General features: G+C 42.0%; 1 protein-coding gene across 4 annotated transcripts in view; it reads left to right on the forward strand.

The window, feature by feature from the left end:
* Positions 1 to 22,667, forward strand: part of EBF1 (EBF transcription factor 1) — a 282,653-nt gene that overhangs the window by 45,957 nt on the left and 214,029 nt on the right. The gene's annotated exons all lie outside the window — the stretch shown is intronic.

Raw genomic sequence — 22,667 nt, forward strand, 5'->3', positions numbered from 1 at the left:
CGAGTGCCCTGGGGCAGTGTTGCGTCTGTGTGTCCTCTCACATTACAGGGCCCTCTCTGTGGCTTCCTTGGCCTATTATAGTACAAATAAATAATCATAACAACAGCCCATGTGCCTCCTTGGGAAAATACCAGTTTTCACATGCAGATACTCAGGAAGTTAAAATTGGCAGCTCTGACTAGTCCTGCTGATTTGTCCACACATTTATTCTGATAGGATGCTTAAATGGAATCAGCTTTCTGCTCTGGCACTCACAAAACACAGCTTTCCTACCCCGAGTGTCAGCATAAGAGAAGCAGAGATGGGAAATAAGGTCTGTTTCTAAATGAGTGGGAGAAAAATCAGGTATGTGACTCCTCTAATTCAGACAAGGCTGTCTCTTATTGTTTGGCAGTTCGACTATAGCTTCAGTACATGGGAAAAATTTCTCTTCCAATTACACAGCAGTTTTGTGGTGGCTGAGTGCTATAAATGGGAATGCTTTGCAGCCAAAGATATCTCATTCATAAATCCCACTGTTCCACTCTATAATTTTTCTCTTTTGGATAGATCAGTATTCTGTGGTCATATCAACCACAATCATGCAAGCAAAAATGAGTAGTTAAATATTGTGACAGTCCTATAAGTCTTCTTAAGGCGCTGTGCATAACACAGTTATTCAAAAGTGTCACTTGGTGCATGGAAAGGAATTGACCCTTTACTAATATTTCCAGTAAAAGCTCTTGATTGAAAAAAATTAAATGCTGAAGATATCTGGTCTAGTTAGACAATTTGTAAGTTTTACTCTAAGTGCCAATATTTTGACACATGTATATAGATACACACAGATCCATTTGTGCTATAAAAATACAGGTATGGTATATATGCACTCATACGTATCCTTTGTATTGGGTTTGCGTGGCAGAGTTTTGGTAGTGGGGGGGCTGCAGGGCTGGCTTCTGTGAGAAGCTGCCAGAAGCTTCCCCTATGTCCAACAGAGCCAATGCCAGCCAGCTCCAGGATGGACCCACTGCTGGCCAAGGCTGAGCCCATCAGCAATGGGAGTAGTGGCTCTGGGATAACATATTAAAGAAGTGGGGAAAAAACCCCTGCACAACCACAGCCTGAGAGAAGAGTGAGAATATGTGAGAGAAACATCCCTGCAGACACCAAGGTCAGTGAAAGAGGAGGGGGAGGAGGTGCTCCAGGCACCAGAGCGGATTCTCCTGCAGCCCGTGATGAAGACCATGGTGAGGCAGGCTGTCCCCCTGCAGCCCATGGAGGTTAGTGGTGGAGTGGATATCCACCTGCAGCCTGTGGAGGGCCCCACACAGGGGCAGGTGGTTGCCCAAAGGAGGCTGTGACCCTGTGGGAAGCCTGTGCTGGAGCAGGGTCCTGGCAGGAGCTGTGGACCCATAGAGAGAGGAGCCCACGCTGGAGTAGGTTTGCTGGCAGGACTTGTCACCCTGTGGGGGACCCACGCTGCAGCAGTTCGTGAAGAACTTTAGCCCATGGGAAGGACTCATGGTGGAGAAGTTTGTGGAGGACTGTCTCCTGTGGGAGAGGCCCCACGCTGGAGCAGGGGAAGAGTGTGAGGAGTCCTCCCCCTGAGGAGGAAGGTGTGGCAGAGACAACGTGTAATGAACTGACCCCAACCCCCATTCCCTGTTCCCCTGCGCTACTGGAGGGGAGGAGGTAGAGAATTTGGGAGTGAAGTTGAGTTTGAGAAGTGAATGGTAGGGGGAAGGTGTTTTTTAATATTTGGTTTTATTTCTCATTGTCTTACTCTGATTTGTTTGGTAATAAATTCAGATAATTTCCCCAAGTTGAGTCTGTTTTGCCCATGTTGGTAATTGGTAAGTCATCTTTCCGTGTCCTTATCTTGACCCATGAGCCTTTTGTTACATTTTCTCTCCCCTGTCCAGCTCAGGAGGGGAATGATAGAGCAGCTTTGGTGGGCACCTGGTGTCCAGCCAGGGTCAACCCACCACATCCTTATATGCTCACTTACTTTCTACAGAGTATGTTTATGAATTTAACATGACTCTCCCTCTCTATTTGCTGTCCCTGGGAACACCTCTAGCCAGCAAGCTAAAAAATGAAATACAGATCTAAAGAAATGTTCCCATAAAAGAAATAACTCCCCAATACGAGTGCTCTGTGCTCCTGTACCCATTAGCATTCAGTGCAGCTGCTACTTTACACAGACCCCGTAGGAGAGACCCAGGGCTTTCAGCACTCCTGTAGACCCTGTGTCACCCACTCAGCTGGTGTAAATTGGACAGTTCAGTGGAAATCGCGGAGCTGAGCTGATTTACACTAGCTCAGAGGCTGAGACCGGCATTGAACCTCGGGGGGACTGAGCAGAGACTTTTCCTCACAAGCACACGTGCTCACGCACATCTTTGGGTGCACCCCTGCATGCGGGAAGGACGATGTGTGTGTAAGCAATTGCATACCTATGCGTGTTTCTGTAGATGTCTATTTTTTCAAAGCTGCCTAATGATCAAAAATGTACAGAATGGTACCTTTGTTTCCAAAACACTCATAACAGATTTTTTTTGCTCTACTCGTATCTTCTTCTTCCCCCCCTTCCCCTCCCCACCTTTTTTTTTTTAAACTTAAGCAGAGCTGTCTGTCTAGAAGTGTATATTCACACTGAGAGGTCTAGTTATCCCGTAATAAGCACGTGTAACTCCCATTAGTGTCAATGAGAACTTCACATGCATATCAAAGGGGAGAAAAGATTCAAACGCTGTGAGCAGGATCTGAAATTCAGATTTCTAGTTCATGTTGCATTTAATGGATAAATTCTTTGGCAGAGAGCTAAAAACTCTGAGGTGTTTATAACATTCCAGGTTCCCTTCCTTTTTAGTTAAAAGCAATAGCAGAACAAAAAATGTAACTACCATTCTGTTGTATTAAAAATGTACATATTTACAGCGGGTACTTTTTCCCCTTGCTCTTCTGATTTTCTGTAATGGCTTTCCTGTTTTTAAAAACTCACAGATAGTGACCTCCAGGGTCTCTGAGGGCTGGACGCACTTGTGTGGCCAGAGACCAAACTAAAATGAAAGATTAAAGCAATTCTGAAAGATTTCCTGATAGGCCTCTGCCAGCGCTATTTCAGAAAAAAAGTCCCCTGTCATCTGGCCCTCAGCCATTTCCCCGGCCACCTCTGTGGGTGTAGAGCAGATAGTCATTTCAGAGCAGCACTCACAGTTTTTGTGGAACTCTTTATTAAATATTTAAGCTTTTCCTTTTTCCTTCCCCCCCCCCCGCCCCATTCAGCTGTACCACAGCGGGAGTAGGATTTTATAAAGGATGGTGTACTCCTGGTATTCGGCTGCTGTAGTGCCTGATAATGCACTTTTTGAGAGGATGAGCGTTTATAGCACAGCCACATTTTATCGATGGCTTGGGGCAGGCTTGCTGCTCTGCCTGCCCTCCTCTGAGGGGGTGACACGGGGACTGGCGCAGGCACGCAGAGTCTGTGGCTGGAGGAGGGACACAAGCTTGGAGCAGGACTGCAATGTGCAAGATGTGTCATAATGCAGCAACGTGGGATCCTCAGCTGCCTCCTCAAAACCATCCCACAGCTCCCACTGGTTCATTAACACCGCGTGTTATCCCTCTGTTGGCCACCTTTGGGCTGGATTTCCCTCTTCTGGCATTTCCCTACACCACCAGCTGCGTTCCTCCCTTTTTGCCCACTCTGAAGAAATCATGGCCTCGGGGATGTGGGATTTTCAGCTGGTTTTGTGTTTATGGCACCCAGGCTTTGGGTGCCATGGCCAGCAGCTCGTCCCAGCGGTGCAGTGGGCCCCACAGGGGGCAAGGGGTCCCCGAGCTCCTGCCATGTGCCCCCTGCTGCCCTGGCAAGTCTAGGCCAGGGCAGCCGTGCCGTCATGCTTTGCTGAGGTAGCACTCCATAGAGCTAGAAGGTTTTAGGTTTTTTGGACAAACAGCTGGATAAACAGTAATTTTCATGACGCTTAACTGAATCGGTTGCAAAGAGGTTGCCACTGAGAAGTGGCAGGATGGTTGCTGCTGTCTATCAGCTGGGCAGGCAAAGGATTGATCTTTAAATCTGTTTCAGACCCTTTTCCATTAGAAATAATGTTCTTCTGCATTCCAATGTTACCCAGGATTAGATATTAAGAAACTCAAACAGAACTAAACTTTTGGAAAAGGGTTCCTGTGGCAACTTTTGGGGCAGTGATAAGAAGTTAGCAGAGACCCAGGGCTGCCCAGCCCCAGACTGTACCCCAATTTGCACCTAGGGCCAAGAAGAGGCTCACCCACGTACCAGGGGTGAGGGATAGTCCCAGCCTGCAGCCTGCAACGTGCTAATAAAGCCTGACTCCATGTAGGAAACATACATTTTCTCCACTATTTTAATTAGGTTTTAAGAGGAATCAGTGACATAAAGTTGTTTAAAAAATTGCATAACAGAAACCACAGCTGATCTTTAAAAACTCTTTTTCGGAGGGAAATGGTGATTATAAAAAAGAAGGCAGTTTTATAGCTCAATTACTTTAGTAACTTGATTTAACAGCTTGTTTTTTAAATCTACACCAAACCTAAGATAAAGGATTGATAATGTAATATGTAGAATACACTCAGCATAAAAACTGAAAATCCTACATCATACCATTGGAAGAGAAACATAAATGCATGCCGAAGTCTACAGTGGTTTTATTTTAACTAGCATAATATAACAACATGACATGCTGTGAAAAATAAATAACTTTTGAAAATGCATTTTCCAGGAATGAAAGTAATATTGAAAAATGACTGAAGTAATCACTTTTGTATGGATTCTGAGAGCAAAAGAGACGAAAAGAATAATTCGGAACTCAACGCAGTGTTATAGAAAAGCATATAAGGGTTTTATAAAATACACTGCTCAAGCCTGTGCTGTGTATCTGCTTACTGTGGTGAACTTTGAGTGGTCCCTTTTTCTGTGAATTCTCTTATTAAAAGTGATGTATCTTGCTATGCATGCAGGCTTTATTCAGCCTTGAAGTGACAGAATATGACCTGTAGACAGAGCACACGAGCTTCTGGACTCTTACTAAATGCCATTTTTGCTTTGATTATCATTGCTTGGAGTGGAACAGATCAACTACAGTGCAAATCTAATCTGGTTCCCGTTAGCCTCAATTGGAACAGCATCATGTCTTTTTTTTTTTTTTTTTTGGATTGAATTCTCCCTGAGAAATCTCTCCTGTTATTTGCATACAACGTGCTCTTATATTTTTAGCTCACAGTTCATAATGCAAATGGGATGCAATACTTGCAAGTCTTGGAGTATTTATCTGTTGTTTAAATCTTTCTCGTATCGGAACAGTAATGGAACCTGATGTAGGATTTTTGGCATCTGAATCTTCTCTCAACTCTGCCAGTGTAAATTGGGAACAAATTCCCTAGAACCCCGGGAACTGACTCTATGTGATACACAGAGTATATGAATAGCTGCAAGTCCTGCTTATTCCTTAGATATTGTTGGAAAACTAAACAAACTTGTGCTTTGAGTAGGATACCTTACACAGGGCCCTCATGGGGCTGCAGCACTCGTGTCTCCAGCTAAAGGCACAGAAAGTAATGTTTTTATTCCTGTGCTTGAGGCTGGGTAAGACGGCAGTTGTTGCAGCGCCTTTCCTGTGTGCTTCTGCTAGTTTTTTGGAAAAGGAGATGGTGCACCATTTTCAAAGCCTGTTGATGATGTATATAAACCAGACATGAGGTAGTTGAGGTATTAAGGAAATGCTTGTTGGGCAAGCAAGATGCTTTTCTTTGCAGGGCTTATGTTTCCACTGGGAAGTCTAGGCAGGAAGTAATGGAGAACTGACATGTTGCTGGCCATAGCTGGGTGAGGGCTCCTGGTCCATGGCACTGCCAAAAGTGTCCGTGCTGAATCCTTTCCATGGTGCAAAGGGAAAGCCTGCAGGTCTTAGACCTAAAATTGTCATCGCCTGCATTGCCTTGAATATTCACCAACTCCCGCTGGGATCAGACAGGGCTTTGGTGGGCAAAGGACACAGGAGTAGTGCCTATAGAGTTAAATGTCCAGAAAAGGTGCTTTATGTGGCTTTATGTTAGTTTTAATTTCCTGGTGGAAAATGCTGTTAATCTCTAGTGTTCTCCCTTACACTGTGTAAAACAGGATATTATACCTATAGCAATATTAACTCACTTTTATTGAGGAGCTTTTATTTTTGGTGCAAAAGAGTGACTTGAGCATTATATAAAGTTGGTAGCCATGCGCAAAGGCAGGCATGAATAGGAACGATTCAATGTCTGGGGCACACTTAGGACATTCTTTGCATCCTGTTAATTATGTTAGTTTTGGGATGGACTTGAAAACCCTATGCTGTGGCAAAAATTGGTGTTTTGAAGCTAGAACAAAGGAGTCTGTTAGGTTTGCCTTACCCAGACCTACAGAGAAGCATTTAAATGAAAGAAGCCTGTCATCTTTCTCCTACTGCGTTACTGGATGTAGTATGCAGGCAAGAGGGGGTTAATTCAATAAAATAAATATAAAATACTCTCCAGGCTGTTGGACAGAGCTGGAAGGGGTCAGAGGTTGCTGAGCTGCTTCACTAGCACACTAATCGATTTGCTGTCAAGGTAGTGGTGCTGGGGTTTCAAGTAAGAGAAGAATTGAGTGCCGCTCGGGCCCAATTTCCATAATTGCTCACTGCCTTTAGTGTACAACCTTTTATGAAACACAAAAAATATATCACTGAATTGTATTGATTAGCCATTGGTCTGAATAATTCACTTAGTATTTATTACCTGACCCTCAGAGGTTAAATAAATCCACTATCTAACTTTGGCTTGTGAGAAATATTACTTATTCATTGAAATGTGGACTGATTATTACACAATAGGAGTGTATCTTTGTTGTTCTTTTTATCTCCTCCTGGAAAACTTAGGCCCTGCTGCATCTTAATGGCAACAAGTTAAAAGAAATATTTATGGATAGCGAAGAGCATTTTCCAAAATAAACACTAATGCATCCGTACTAGCATAGCTTGGCTTTCTTTTGTGAAGCTTTTCTTTTTCCCTCACCCTGTAGTTCGGGTCATATTTCAGGGTCAAAATTCAAAATCCTCCAAAGTGAACTTTTATGCACGATGGTGAAATATATTCATACGCAAAGTTTTCACTGCAAGCATCAAGTATGCATAACAGCTTTATTGCTTGTGATGGGATCTAAGTCCATTTTTATAGCACTATTTTTGGATAGCTCCTGAAAGCCATAAATCTTCCTATCATATTAAACACCCTCTGATAATTAAATTCTCAAAGAAAACAGAAACCTTTCCTAACATGAAAAGATAAAATTTAAAGCAGTCAACCATGGACAGCTCACTGTCATTACAATAAAAATGATTTCACATCACCTTAGAATGTTTTGGACATAATCTGCAGGGCATTTTATGGCTTTGCCAAACATTAAGGCAATAATCAATTATTTATCAGAGGATGGTATTTACATATCACTTTTAGCATAGCTAAACAGTCCTTCTTTTGTTGATGAGCTGATATACCTCAAACAATAGTGTAGCTCTTAAATTTAATTATATACTCATTTACCATAAGATCTAGTCATCTAGATAAAATTGTTCAGTAGCTTGAAGTATTCCCTCCAAAAAAGATTTCCGAACTTTGTGTAAAGTCTTTCCTCAGTTTCCGGCCTGCATCCTCCAGCATCTCAAAGTATTGTTTTTGAAGTTTGATGGAATTTGTGTTAGGTCAAGAGGAGGAAACTATGTGAAGCTTTTTTTTTTCTTTTTTTTTTTTTTAATGAAATGTAAAGGAAAAACCTAATGCGGTCTCAGTGCTACCTTGTGTTTGTTGATAGCTCTGTGTGTCTGTATCCAGGATCTGGGCTTATAGTTAGCAGGAGCTCAAAACCCATGTTCTTGGTGTTATAATACTAAACCTCTTTTCCTGTATCGCATAATGGAAGGAAAAGTCTGTCAGAAAATAATGGGGATATAATATGTACAAGATCCTCTAACATTTACCCAGGTGGCCAACTTCCTGAGTCCTGAGCATGGAGTGATAGCGATAGCATTTAACAGCAGTTCAGACCCTTCTACTTGGAGACCTCGCAGCGTGTCCCAGACCATGCCTGGGGTCACCAAAGCTGGGAAGGGGCAGTGGTGGGGGGTACCAGGGCACGGATCCCAGCCCGGAGCCAGTCACTGCTGCAGGGGAGAGATAATTTTGCATGCATATGGACCTTCAATTTATAAGGTGCTTGCTAAAGTGCCTGCATGCAATGAACTGCTGGGAAGTCAATTTATCTGCCTGGTGGGCAGGAGTGGCTGTGAGCAACACCTCGGTGTCAGGGAGCTGAGAACGGGGTGGTTTAGGCTCAGAGGGGTGGGTGTCTGCGAGGGCTTATCAGCAACAACCGAGTCCTGCTGGACTGCTTAATTCAGCAAGGGTTATTCCCTGTGCTAAGCCCAGCTGGTAACTCTTGGCAGGACCTGAGCCCATGGGCAAAGCTCGGAGAGGGATTTAGCAGCTGGTAGTGCTGGTGGTAGCTGTGAGAGGTGGGAGCGCCCTGGCAGGCATTCATCCCTGTCTTTAGGGGCCTAAATACCTGTGCAAATTTGGCCTTTGGCTAAACTTCAGGCACATAAATTCTGCCTGATGTGTTCACGCCACTGCTTTACACCCAGTCTATTAAAGGGGTTTATTCCTCTAAGGGATGTCCTAATGTGTTTTTCCACTGTTAACTGGTATCATTTTGATCTTGCCCTCACATTTCAGTGAGAGAAGGATTAAGAAATGCATCTTTCTGTCTTTGATAGGAAAAGACAAATTCATTTCTTCCTGTGCTACCTTCCCTTTGTTCAGGTAAAAACTTCCTGTCTGGGATGCGCAAATCACTAGGAAAATTATTCAAAAAAGTTTATGATTGCATCTCAGGATAATTCTGCTGCGGGTGTTGAAAGAAATATGTTAGCTGAATGGTCTCATTTGGAAAGCTAATTATACAAATAACGTTTTAAAGCAAGCTAATGTCATAATAAAGTCCATCATAACAGGCAAACAATCTATTAGTAAGAGGATCCTAAAACAGTAGCTTTGTCCTCTGAAGAAAGGAGATTTACATCTCAGCTGAAGCCCCCGGTTTCCTTCACTCTCCTGCCCTTGTGCTCGTCACTAGCTCCAAAGTGGCGATGTCCTGGTCCTGGCTCAGGGGTCTGCAAAGCCACCCCTGCTTGTGTAAGGTTGGTGTAAAACTCTGCCAAGAAGTATAATATTTGGTCAGTTTATATTAAAACTGCTGTTTCGTTTTAGTTTTGCCTGCCTTCTCTGGGGAAAAAACCAAAGCAAATGTAGAAAAGAAAAGCCTGCCGGTAGATGAGGGGGAGAAAGGCTGGCCCCTGCTCCCCATTACATTTTAGGAAGGGGTGCAGGGAATTTGAATTTCTTCTGGCACTGCTCCATGCATGCAGGGTATGCAGCCAGTGACTCCCTATAGCTGCTTTTCCCCCACACAGGTCACCATGCTTCTGTCTGTTGTTTCACGAGTGATTTCTTTGGCCTGTGGCAATCATGATGCTGCGCACCGGTGTGAGTTGGCAAAGGTAGACATGGCAATCGGGAGCTTTTGTCCAAGGAAAAGGGAGGGGAACCCATCTTCTTTCCTGTCTCTCCTCCCCCTCATACTCTTTAATGCATCCTGAAACATACATTTTCTTTTCCTTTTAAGTTGCATTGTACATAACATTTGAAAAGCTCTGTCAAAACAACTCATATGGGGGGAAAAAGTAATTGTCTTGATATGTGATGATTATCTAGAGCTTAAGCAGCAGCAGAGAGAGGGTTATTTTGTTTGCAATTTAACTAGAAGTGCCCAAGATTTCCCAACTGTTCTATTTTTGCAAATGTAGAAGTTTCATAAAAGGGTCAGATTTAGGCCCTTGTGTGGGAAACAACTGATACTGCCAGGAACAGGGCAAGATCACTGCTGTGTTGTGGTTTAAATGTCTTATTGCATTCCATGCATTGCTGAACTGTATATAGAATGGATGACTCTCAATCTCTAGGACTTTGCGTGAATTAGTAACCTTTTGATTTTGTTTTAACATTTATATATTATTTTTAACTCTAGATGTTTGTGATGTCTACCTTCCCCCCAGTAAATAGTTGGCTTATAACACAGGAAATTATTGGGGCAGTTACGAACGACCCTTAGAAATGGAGACCACTTTTCTTTCTCTTTCTGGACCCTTATCTTTTTAATAGTCTCATCTGGATGGTTTTGGCCCAAAACTAGAAGCAAATGGAGAATAAGGAATTGCCATCGGTACAGAAAATATACAGATTTCATGTGCAGTAATGATGTACCTCTGTAGATTTAGTAAAACTAGAGACGTCACATTCACAGCTGGTTAACATTTTACACTTGAAGTTCTCATAACATTTGTATACGTTTCAACACTTCTTTTTTCTAACTTGGGACCATCTGTATTTCTTTTATGTGACACTGACTGGGAAGCACAAACTTTCACAGAACCAGCAAATGACTAGTTAGCTTGACCAGATGTCTGTCTCTTCCTACTTTATCACTATAGATGCTATTAAATTGAAATTGGGTGGGGAAACGGTGGACTTCTGACCGAAGAACCATTCCCCAAAGAAGTTTCAAGTGGAGAATTTAGTTCCCAGGGTATTTGCTGCACCTAGAATAGCAATAATAAGGATGATGGATTTGCACAGAAGGAATACTTTTTTAATTTTAAAATAGATAATCATAGACTAATCTAAGCAGGTATTACATCTGCAAGAAAGGCTGTTAAAACCTATTCTCCTAAATTTCAATTTGTCCTCCAGGTACTTCTTTGCTCAGCTATATAGATTTCATCGTGCTTTTCTTTTCCATTTAGGGAAAGTTAATTTCTTGTGCCTGCAAAGGAAAAATGCACAAAAAAAGTACCTCCTTTCCTGCTGCTCAGGTCCCATTAGGAAAAAAATAGAGAAGTAACTGGTGTTCTCATTACATCTCATCTGAGCAATCCTACCCCAGCGATTCATTTTCTTCTCTTGACTGCTGTTGAGCCATACAGTACTTCAGTTGTTTTGCACCAATATATTGACTACATCCGTTTGCATTTGAAGAATCTTGTAATAGATTTTAATGCAGAGTCAACTACGCAGGCTGGTGGAAAGCTCCAGCAGATCCAGTCATGAGGGTAAGCAACAACTTGGTATTGTACAGTGCAGTGTAATGGGTGTCCCCTCAAGTCAGAGACCTAAATTAATTACATTTAATCAACCCATGCTGAACACCTGAGCTAGACACCTCAACCGTATCATGCTATCACTTTAATGTCCTACTTACACTCAGAGATGAGGTTCAGGGGATGGATGTGACCATGCCATTCTGGCACTTTGCTGGGAAAATCAAAGATCCCTTCGAATGGAAGATCTGTGGGTGTGCCATTAAAAAGTGATACATAATGCTTGAAAAGAATATCACAAAGTTGTTTCAAATCACATTACTGGGAGCTTTCACTAAAGGGAAAACTTACTCTTATTCTAAGGTGTACATCGTCAGTAACTAAAGTTAGCAGGTATCTGATTCCATTTTTTATATTCAGACAGACCTGTAGAGACATGTTAAGTAGAAAATCCACAGAAAAGGAGAACCACCTATAGGAAATCTTGCAGGGTTCAGACAAGGGCAGTTTTATGTGACCTCGTAGATTGGATATAAAAAGGCTGCTATTAGTTCCATGTCAGTTCTTATAGCAAATGTTGCAGAGTAATGGAGGGTGTTAAGCTGTCAAATACTAGCAAGGGTTAATAAGGTTAAATAAGAAGTAAAACCAGGCCAACAATAAAAAAAAAAAAAACATGGATAAATATGCTGTAATAAATAAAGGATGGCATATCAAGGGGGAAACTAAAGTCATAACTTGGGAGCAAAGCAGTTGGAGAAATTGGAAGCAGGATAACACCATGTTGTTTCTTTTGTGGGGGTGATATGGCTAAGTCCATGCAGTGCGTGATGCTGCACAGCAAAGCTGAACCCCTCTATTTCCCACAGACATTTGGAAAAAAAATCTGTAGCTGAATCCCCTAAATGTTCTAAATATAAAGGAGGGATGCAAATGAGTGAATAAATGCATACGTAGAGTAAGTAATTAAATAAAAGAATCCCAGGAACAGGAGCAAAGCACCTGGAGTTAGATATGAGCCGTGTTTTGACATTGTCCTCTGAGATGATTTGAACTTCAGTGCTTTTTTGTATCTGAATTCCAAAGTAATTAGTATCTGTGAATTTTTTGAAAAAGAAGGTAGAACTTGAAGCTCTTATGACTTGTTATCATTTCTGGGAGTTTCTAGTATTTGTCTTAATTTTGGCGTACTAGAGTGTTATTAAGGAAGGAGTTTTAAAGCTTATTTTAGTTTCTTAGGAATATTCTACCTGTTTTATAAGTCAGCCCTGTGTTTTGCAAGTCCTTACGTGCACGCTGTCCTTCATCTTTAGGCATGGTTTCTGTGAGCCCAGTTATTCCAAGGAGATCAGTAATTGCCTTGTATAAAGTTAAGGCTGAAGCAGCATTTGCAGGTGAGAACTTCTGGACTGCAAAAAAATGCTTAGCTGTGATCTCAGTGGGCATTTTGATTTTAGTAAGATTGCTGGCAAGTCTCACAAGCTGCTGTTGGGGTGACCTAGCTTTCTATTGCAAATGTAGTCAGCAAGTTACCCCTTCTATTGGGAAGGTTCACGGATTTGTTGTTTTGCTTATAACCAAAGTAAAGAGCTTGAAAGCAGTTTATTTTGCCTTTTTAAGTACTGGTCCTCAACCTTTTTAGTTGTAGCTTCACATGTCTTACCTGGAAAAGATGTTAGTCCAAAGTATGATCTTATGAATTGTTGCCAAAATGATTTATTTATAGCCAAGTACCAACTGGGCTAAACTTTGGATCTTTGTCTTTGCTTTTGCTTTTCCCCATGCAGTTTGCTTGTCAGCGTGCCCACAAAAGCATCCAAATGATTTTTATTTTTCTGAAAACCCTCTGTCAGTCCTCTTGCAGTCATTTGCAGACCATAGATAAACATCAGGTTGAAGAACTCTAAGAAAAGATGTAATGAGTCTTGAAATGGCTTTTTGGTTGCTGGGTTTGCCAGCAGGCAGGTGATGGTTGGATCTCACCTGCTGTTTGCCACGAGGTTCCCAGTCTATGACAGCTAGAGCTGACAGCCCGTAAGTTGTCCCCTTTGATGACCATCTCCCTGCCAGGGGTAGGGGCCTTGCAGAATTATGGGTGTTTTTGCAGCTGTAGGAGAATCCTGTCCCCATCCCAAAATACTTTGTGCAGGCCATCCCTTTCCTTTTGCCCAGGGTGACCACTTTGGTGAGAGGCAGTTTCAGTAAGGAACGAATGAGGAAAAGCTCATATTTATTTCCTCCATGAAAGAGCCTGAAGACCTCTCTCATTGCAAGACATCTGATTAACAGCTCAACTGAAAAAGCATTGGAAAACGTTCACATCATTTATCAGTTTGGAGGAGGGAACTGAAAACAAAAAATATGTTTGTTTTCATTTGCTTCCCTTCTCTCCCCACTCCATCCGTCCCCTCGTCCTCCCGTCCTCCCCTCCTCATGGCGGGAAAGGAAGGACTGCGGAGCAGGGAGAGAGGCGGTGGAGGGCAGCCCTCAGCGCACTGGCTTCCCAAACCCAATTACAGGATTCATTGTTAGTTTTCAGCAGAAAATTGGAACATTTCAGCAAATGGAAAATCTTCTGCTAAGTTATTCTTTTCTATCCAAAAAGTTCTTTTCCAGAAAACTATTTCGATGAATAAAATTCTAGTTATTTGTGTCCTGGAAAACCTAGATGAAGGTTCAGGTCTGAGTTCCAAGCTGGCCGGTGTATCCTGGACCTCTTACAAAAGTTACACATCTCTCTGGGAGCTGCACTATAGGATGCTTAGAGGGGAGCAATATGTTTGTTTTTAATGATGCTGCTGGTTTTTGCTATAAATTTAAACAAAGTGGGCGGTATTGGAACCAGCTGCTAGAATGTTTTTGTTTGTTTGTTTTCATGAGAAAAATGGTAATGTACTGCAATAAATTAAACAATGTACATATTTTTACATAGTGCTGTCTCTGAGCGTCTAGCTCCTAGGAAATTACAGAAGCTGAGGGCAACGTTGGGCCCTGTATTCATTTCACATGCACTGAAGTAAAGCGACAAATGTTTCAGAGTAACTGGATTTCCTTTTAAAGTGACACTTTATTTGTGCTTGAAAAATGTAATGAGCCTTCACTAAGAGATTTTTCTGGCTGTGTTCCTTCTTTAATGACCTGCCCTTACAAAATAAGCTAAGGAAAAAAAATAATAATAAAAAAAACGGGGAAAAAACCCAAATCCATTTGGTCAAGTTCTCTTTTCATTAAATGGAGAGCAGCAACGCTTTTAGACGGGGAAATAAAATGCAGAGCCTCGTAGGTTCCCATTAATTCCTCAGCCCATCCTTAATTAGTGTTTTATGGCTAATCCTCATCATATATCTTAAAGAGTTTCACTTGAGTTGGTTCCCCACAAGTTTTATTGCGAGCAAAATACTCAGAGTGGTGGCTGGGGGGTGGGAAAGGCTGCGGTCTTGGTGCGGAGGGAGAGCTGCTGCTCCTAATTGATTGCTCACTGGAGCTCGCCCCAGCTCGTTACCCCCAGGCCTGACTTCCCTCCATCTGCCTGGTGTCAAATTTGGGAAAGCAGCTGGTCACTCAAAGCTCATCCTGCGGGAAGTGGCGGGAGCCGGGGAGCAGCGGTACCACCAGCCGCTGAAGCGTGTTTTGCTGCTGGTTCTGCAGCCTTTAATTGAGCTGCATGACAACACCATTCAGGAACTATCAAAACAAAGCCTGTGAGGAGATTTGTGTTAACAAGTTTTTAAAGAAATGGGGGATTTGTTGCAAGCGTAATACGCAGATCAGATGCCTTTCAGCATTGCAATATTCTGCCTCATACTGTAACCAACTGAAACAGAACTATAGGAAAAGGCCCATTTCAAAATGCAGTGGTACTGTGGTGAGCACCCCCCAGATGGGCTGGTTTGGAAGTTAACTAAAGACACTAAATTTAATGCTCTCGGTGTATAAAACACAAGTATTTTACAACTAGCAGCAGTAACAGGAGCAGACTAGACCTCTCCCAGTATCCATAATCGAAAAACACTATAGGGTCCATTAAGGCCATTTAACGTTGCAATGCAGTCTGATGGTATTAAACTATTATAGGGATCACACACGTGGCATTAGAAATTAATGCCCACAACTGTGAGCAGCCACTGTGCATGCTTTTTTGTCAACACTGCAGTGCTTCAAGAATATCTCAATTGTTTGTGATAATTTAGACCTAATGTTGTGTACTTTTTCATAAAATATTATTAATACTCAGCAGAGGGGCGGGGAATTAGCATTTGATTAAAGCCAGCTTGGAAATAAATGCTATTTGGTGGCCTCACTATGCCATTCAGCATAAGTTTATTTTGCATTCAAATAGCCCGCGTAGAAGTGATGGGCTTCTCCTAGGTTTCAAATGATTTTCAGTAATTAAACCAAAGAAGAATGACTTGCTCCCGTCCACCCTCTCCCAGCTTTATTAGGACATTTGTCACCTTTCTACCTCTCGCAGGCTGTGGCAGCCGGCAGGTATCAGCTGAGTAAGGCTGTTGGTGGTACAGTAGATCTTGCTACCTTTTAAGCATTGTAGTGGGGTCTCTTGCAGAAATCAATCTGCTGGGGAGCTGTAGACACTGTGGATGGAAATGAGAGTCTCAATTTCAATTCACTAAGCAAGAAAGTTGCACGGGAGGGGTGGGTTAGGAAGGAGAAATCAGAATTCCTTAGCATGGCCTTAGAGCTGGGTGATGCTGTGCACTGAGCTAGGAATAGCACTGGCACCAGCCCAGGGAGGGAAAGCTGTCAGAAACTTTGCTGTCTGTCCACCTACAACATGTAGTAGGTCAGATTTAGAAGGGTGAATTTGAAGAAGGGAGAATAAGGACAAATTCAAGGGTTGTTTTTCATTGTATTCTGTTCTTTGGAAGTTTGGTTATTTTTTCTGTGCCATTGGATCCTGTTCTAATTATTATTATAATTTTTTGTACTGCACACCAAATATTTTCTAAGCCTGTGACAGTAATGTCAGCATAAAGAAGTAGTACCAGAGCTCTGCCAAAAATATTAAATGATACTCAGTGATCAGAACTTAACAGCAAAGCAGAATCTGCGTCTGAGGGAATACCCGCAAAACAAGTGAGGAACACGAACATTAATAAGCCTCATATAAAACATTTTTAAAGCATTTTTATAGTTGCTATAGAAACACCTTGGCCTTCACTCTTGCTAATTAGTTGGATTTTGCACATTTTATATTTGAAAATGCAAATCGGATTTAATAAATTATTACTTATTTTTCATTTATATTTACAGTACTGTTATCCAGATACATGCAGGAAGTCTGAGATATTAATTAGTTATATAACACAAATAAACATGACATTTATCGTCACAGGACATCTCTTGTTTTAAATATTCGTCTGGTAAATGCTTGGAGGAATTGTCCAAAGATTAATGCTTTTATAGGAGAGTTAGGTAAATATAAATGAATGGGGCCTAATGAGTTTTTAACAGAGTGCGTTTCTGGAGCAGTAGAAGAATTAGAATTATTTTGGTCTTAGCAATGCAAGTCCATTTTTAAGTGGTTATGCAGGGCTAAGAATATTGCTTAGATTTTTCTCTTCTTCGCCCACTAGAAACCATCACCACTGACATCGGTGTAAGTCCAGTGAGGTCCCATGGACAAGACTAGCCTACAAAATGATGCTGCTGAGAGCCAGGTGTTTAGTTCCACCCCCTTTACTTTCTAAAGTCTTGTTTGTAGTGTTGTGCCAATCAACGTACCTTTCCGACGTTGTACACAGTAGTCCAGGAAATACTCCAAATTCTTCCAAAATACACACAGTACCCTTCTCTCAATTTTTCGTTCAATAAATACCCCATTTGGGTTAGCGAGGGCTGAGCTGAGGAAAAGGCTGCAAGATCAGGCTGTGTCTGTATGTAAGTGTGTAAAGATTTACCCATTTGTGGTAAATCGGATACGCATTTGGAGACCCTCTGAAAATTCAGTTCTTCTTGTCCTTATTTGATCTGTGGATTTAGCAGATGAGCAAAAAGCCTTTTTGCTGTGGTGGTGTGGTGGATTTTCTATTGTACCTCACTATTTTACTGTACTGTTTTAGTGGTAAGCAAGAATAGCCTGTTTTCCTGCATCTATAGTTCCATGTAAATCCATATTTTTCCACATGCTGGATGCTAAATAGTTTTAGGAAGGCACTTGAATAAATATCTGAAAAATGTGGTTTGTTCATGTGTTATCTTGTTAATCAGTGACTTCCGTAGATGCATGTGTTCTGGACTGCAGTCACTACAGTTTTAATCTGTTTATTAGCTGGGAATACGCACAGCTTGTTCAAATCTAGTCTATTCAAACCATGTAAGTAAAATAGTAAACAGATTTACTTTATATGTTGCAATGATAAAGAAGAAAAGTTTGGAAAAGGCTTCTCTTTTGGAAATTGAAACCAATATTAGCAGCGAGCACATGCTTGATGTAGTCAGTAACAGGAACGTCGCGGCGAGCGGCTATCGAAGCGCTGCAGACGATGCTAATGGAACAGCTCCCAGATCTAAAAACATTTTTGTTGGCTATTTGATACTAGAAATGCCAGCAGACAGCCAATCTGAAAAGGGAAAAAATTACATTTCTGATATGTTACATTGTGTTAAATTGGATTCTGTTGTCATGCCATGTACTGCTGTGTCATTTCATGTATTGACTTTTAACCGACTGGAACCATGTCGCTTTTGGAGATTGCAACTTGACAAAATCCAACCTGCATTATTGAAAGAGCAGTCACTATTTCTCTTTTTGGGTTCTGGAAAACCAGAGGAGGAATTCACTCCTAAGTTCTTATGGCACAAAATGCATGAATATGGAGTACATTTTTATGCTGATTACTATCTTTCCTGCCAAGCAAAAGAATAGCGCCCATGTGAGTGAGACGGGAAGATATCTACACACACAGAGGTCCAGATCTTGCAAAATGGAGTGTTATGGAGGAGCGGGGGAGGGATTTTCTGCTGTACGCTCCACAGGGCTGAACAAAACTTGATGTGAGCTGTGAAACTTTTTGCCCTGACTTGTTCTTGTGGCAACTTCTCCTGCCACCCATTCACACCCAGCATTTGTCTGGTAGACAGGATAGTGGCTGGATAGATTACATACACTCCAAAATGTGGTGCTTCTTGCTGGGATGGTGGGTTTTCGGGTGCAACGGGTGGCTGAGCATCTGCAGAGGCACCTGGCTCGGCTTTACATGGCTTGAGGGGTGGGCTAAAATGGGGAGAAGAATTTGATCCCTTTTAATGAGCTGCCAAATTAAGTGTCGCTGCATAGAAATAACAGTGATAAGACCATCAGAAATGCTTAGACAATGAAACATTTTAATTTCTCAAAAAAAAAAAAAAAGCCATATAAATGAAAGTTCAGTAACTTCTGTACAACCCGGATAGGAGAAGATATTTGCAGAACTGGGACTCAGTCTTCTGTGAGCAACGTGCGTGAAATATGGTAATGTTGAATGTAAACACAAAAAGAGTTAAGACATGAAATTTAAGGCACAGTTCAGTAAAAAGTCAAGCAGGACAGTGTGTGCTCGTCTTCAGTCTGACGCATGGGCCGATTTGCCAGGGTGTTGCTGCACGGGTAATTCTCTCCGGAGCAGACAAGCTGTTCCCTGTAGCAGTGGCCTGTGTTTCAGCTCCAAACTGGGAGCAGGGGCAAGGGGACAGTTTTTATTTTGTTGTTTTCTTTTTATAGACATTGCCTTTTCTGCTCTCCAAGTCCTAAAAATGTTTTTGGGTTTTTTTTGGATGGAATAAGCAAACGCTGTTGCATTTTTTTCTCTGTTTCTCTCCCAATACTTTTTTGTAGGAGGAGGACAGGAGACAAAATGAAGTAAAATGCATAAATTTTGCTTTCAAAATTCTTTGCCAAAATGGAGGTAATGAAATCAGTAGTACTCCTGGGATTTCTCTCTTTCCCTCACTCAAATTTTGGTATTTGTGACATTTGCTCCTCATATGAGGAAATGCTCCTAAAAAGTCCCGCGCCAAAATTGTCAATAAACAAAGCAATAAAAGAAGGCGGGATCAGTAACAAAAAGGCATTGTCTTCTGGTATGCGGTGAACAACAGGCTGCAGCACAAACCTCTCAAAATAGATTCCATCCTTCAGGACGAGGCCCCCTTACCTCTCTTGCAGAGGATAAATTAAACGGCGAGGCATTTGCTGGTCCCCAACCCCACCAAAGCAAACAAGCTCTTGAATTCAGGGCTGTCATCAGCACTGGGAAGGCCCTCGCAGGATCACAAAACAAATCGAGCCGTGGAGGGTTTCCGGGCAGCCAGCTAACAAAAATATACTATCAGAGGATGCAGTCCGCTGAGCTCTGCGTCCGACACAGCAGTGGGCTGCAAACCTGGGCTTCCGCTGCACCGCTTCACCCCACATCTGGAGGGGCTGTGACCATCAGCATCAGACCATTTTAGAAATTAGATACTTGGGGTATCAGGAAGTTGATTCGACTTCCACTTCCTTAGCAAAACACGCATTAATATTTAAGGTTTTCTTTTATAAAGCCGTGTTCTGTCTCGAGCACAGGGTGAAATTATGCACTGGGAAAATTCGCTGGGATGGAGCTGGAGCATTTAGTGATTTTGGGCCGTTTTTAAAAAGCACAAGCTAATTGAATCCTGCTGATTTGTTAGTGCTTTTTGACAGCTTTACATAAGTACTAAATAATATTTATAAAAAATAGATATATATGTCTACATAGGCATACACACACCTACAGAAAGGAGGAAAAAAAAAAAATCTATAAAACATTTCCACACTCAGAAAAGAAATCATGTTTATTATACTCAGTTCTGCACTGTGTTTAGCATCTTTCTTCAATTAGGTGGCCAGATGACACGGATCTTCCTGTTACTTTCAGTAAGCACAAGCTTTACTATCAAGGTTGGACCTTTTGCTTTTCCTTTCTTGAAAGACAATTTCCCTTTAAAAAAATCCCCATATTTTATTGTAACAGATTAATAGGGTGCCGCAAAACTGATAACACAATCTTGAATGCCGTGTGGAATTCCACTTCTAATCCAAAAGTCTCGTTTTTCATACATTAAAAAACGTTTCTTGGTTATGAAAGTTTTGGTTTTTTCCCTTTTAAATGTTGCTGGGATAAAAAAATAAAACAATCAGAAAAATGGTTCTTTAAGGGCTTTTCTGATTCTGTGTAAATTATCTGTTTTTTTGAATAAACAGCCTGTGTATGTTAATGTTGGTTATCTGAAGTTTCATGTTCAGCAGATGTTCAGTGGAATAATATGCAAAGTTTTAAATTCAGGCACTGAATGTTCTTTCATGGGAAGTTTACCTTGTCGATCCAGACATGTTGCCTTTTTAGAAACGCTTAATCCTCTTTTCCCCTTTTTAATCATAAATTAATGTAAATGTGCCCAATGTGCTCCTATACACCAATATTTGAAATGACAAGAATAACATCTGAGAGCATATCACCCATGTGCTCCCATCCATGGATAAAATACAACAGTCAAACCTCTGTCTCTCCCAAAAACCTGGACTTGGGCAAATAGCTGAGACTTAAACTCCACAAACTCAGTCTCCGAAGGGCTGATGGTAAAAGAGCATTCCAGAGCCAGGAGTCATGTATCAGCGATGGCCTGTTTCCCATCCCCGGTTGCTCAGAGCTGGGAACAATTAACAAGAGGGCCACAGCTGATCCCGAATGATGGGCTGACAGATTGGGAGTGAAAGTGATCTCCTAGGTGCTTAGCCTCAAACCACAGCCTTAGGGATCTCTGGCAGAGATTTGCAGAGCGTGCTGGGAGGGGGGAGGCTGTGCCGCCAGCTGCTGGGGCTCAGCTTCAGATGCTGCGGATACACTGCTGGAAATGGTGTGCGGGTGCAAGCCCTGGAAATGCATTTTGAAGTGAAGAGAAGGTGAGAGGGAAATGGAGAGGAATATAGGGTTTTGTTTGTGGGAGCAACTGCTCTGCACTTCCAGGTGGTCTCAAATTAATATTAGAAAAAGGGATTTTGTTGGTATTTAGGGCATTTAATTAATAAGCTGCCAGAGAGGGAAAAGAGATTTGAAAGTTGGCATGGCTTTTTTGCAATACAAGCTGGATTACTGTCCCCCTTCAGCTCATGTTTAGCAACTCTAATTGCTGCCTGCTCCTCTTGGTGTGAGGAATCTAGATCAGAAAAGCTTTGTTTTCAACATCCATCTGTCCATCCGTTCTCAGAGATGCATACCTTCTCAGCATTTTGTTTTATCAGCCTTGGCTTATATGAATCTGGCATGTGCTGTAGCAAGGAGGAGTAGGGGTAGGCTTTGAATGAGGTGTGTGGATGGTACAACACCCCTGTGGTGGTGGTGTGAGGTTCTCAGCTGCAGCCCATGCACAGCTCCCCATCCTGATCGGCAGCAGCCCCTGCAGATCCCTCCTTGAGCTTTGCTGTGCAAGGATTGCAAGTAGTCGCCTTATCAGCTCCCAGTTCCTCAGCTGGGACCCATCAGCTGCAAACAAAGGGCAGTTGGCAGTGCTTAAAGTTTATAATTTTTTCCCATGGGAAGAAGCTGACATGCAAACCTACCTACAGAGCCTGGGTTTGCTGCTGATTCTTTACCTGGATGCTGAACAGAGCTTTTAATTGGTTTTCTCCAGCCTGTTTTCCAAGTGTAATAACTGGTTTTGGGTCATGAGCAAATGTATATTGTTAGGGACATTGCTGTGATTTTTCCAAGGAGGCTGAAGGGGTGAGGTTCCCAGGTCCTTTGACAGTGTCAGCCTAAGCCCATTGTGCTACGAAGCTGTGAATCAGTAACTGATAAAATAGTGTGTGTGTGTGATCCCTTATGTGTGTCCCTGTGAGGAGGCTGAATCTTTAATGCAAGGGAGAGGAAGGGGCTTTCTGCAGGTGAATATAAAAGAACATTGAGGTTCTTTAGAGGTGGCATCCTGGAGGTAGTTATATGGGAAAAGTCAGACACAGCCTAGGGGTGGATCTTTATTTTATTTATTTGTTTGTTTGGCCTGGAGCTGGGCTTGTTGTATGATTGCAGCTGCTGTAAAACTTATGTAGGGGCCAGAACTGCAAAGTATGACTGAGTGCCTTCTTGTGAATTCTCTAAGCATTCAGAGAACAATTTAATAAATAGACAGAGAAAGCCATCACTTCTTAGGTTTCTAAAATAATACCTTTCCCTATCATTTTTCTCTTAACCGTTTTCTATTAAAATTTTCTGAGAGTGAAGTTAGGGGCACTGAATAATTTCACTTTAAAAAGACAGGAGACATTTTAATAGAAGGAGCGGTGTTTCTGGAGTGGTTTGTGCATTATAGGATTTACTTTTTCCTTAGATCTGTTGCCTATGTCCTCACTGCAGAATGTTTCAATGAGTGATTCTTTGCTGGAAGGGGACAACGGATGAGCCATGAGATGGATTCTGACTTTTGATGCTGGAGATGTCAGCTAATTCCTGCTCTAGG

This window comes from Phalacrocorax aristotelis, chromosome 8 (assembly GCF_949628215.1).
Source record: "Phalacrocorax aristotelis chromosome 8, bGulAri2.1, whole genome shotgun sequence".
Taxonomy (NCBI): Eukaryota; Metazoa; Chordata; class Aves; order Suliformes; family Phalacrocoracidae; genus Phalacrocorax; species Phalacrocorax aristotelis.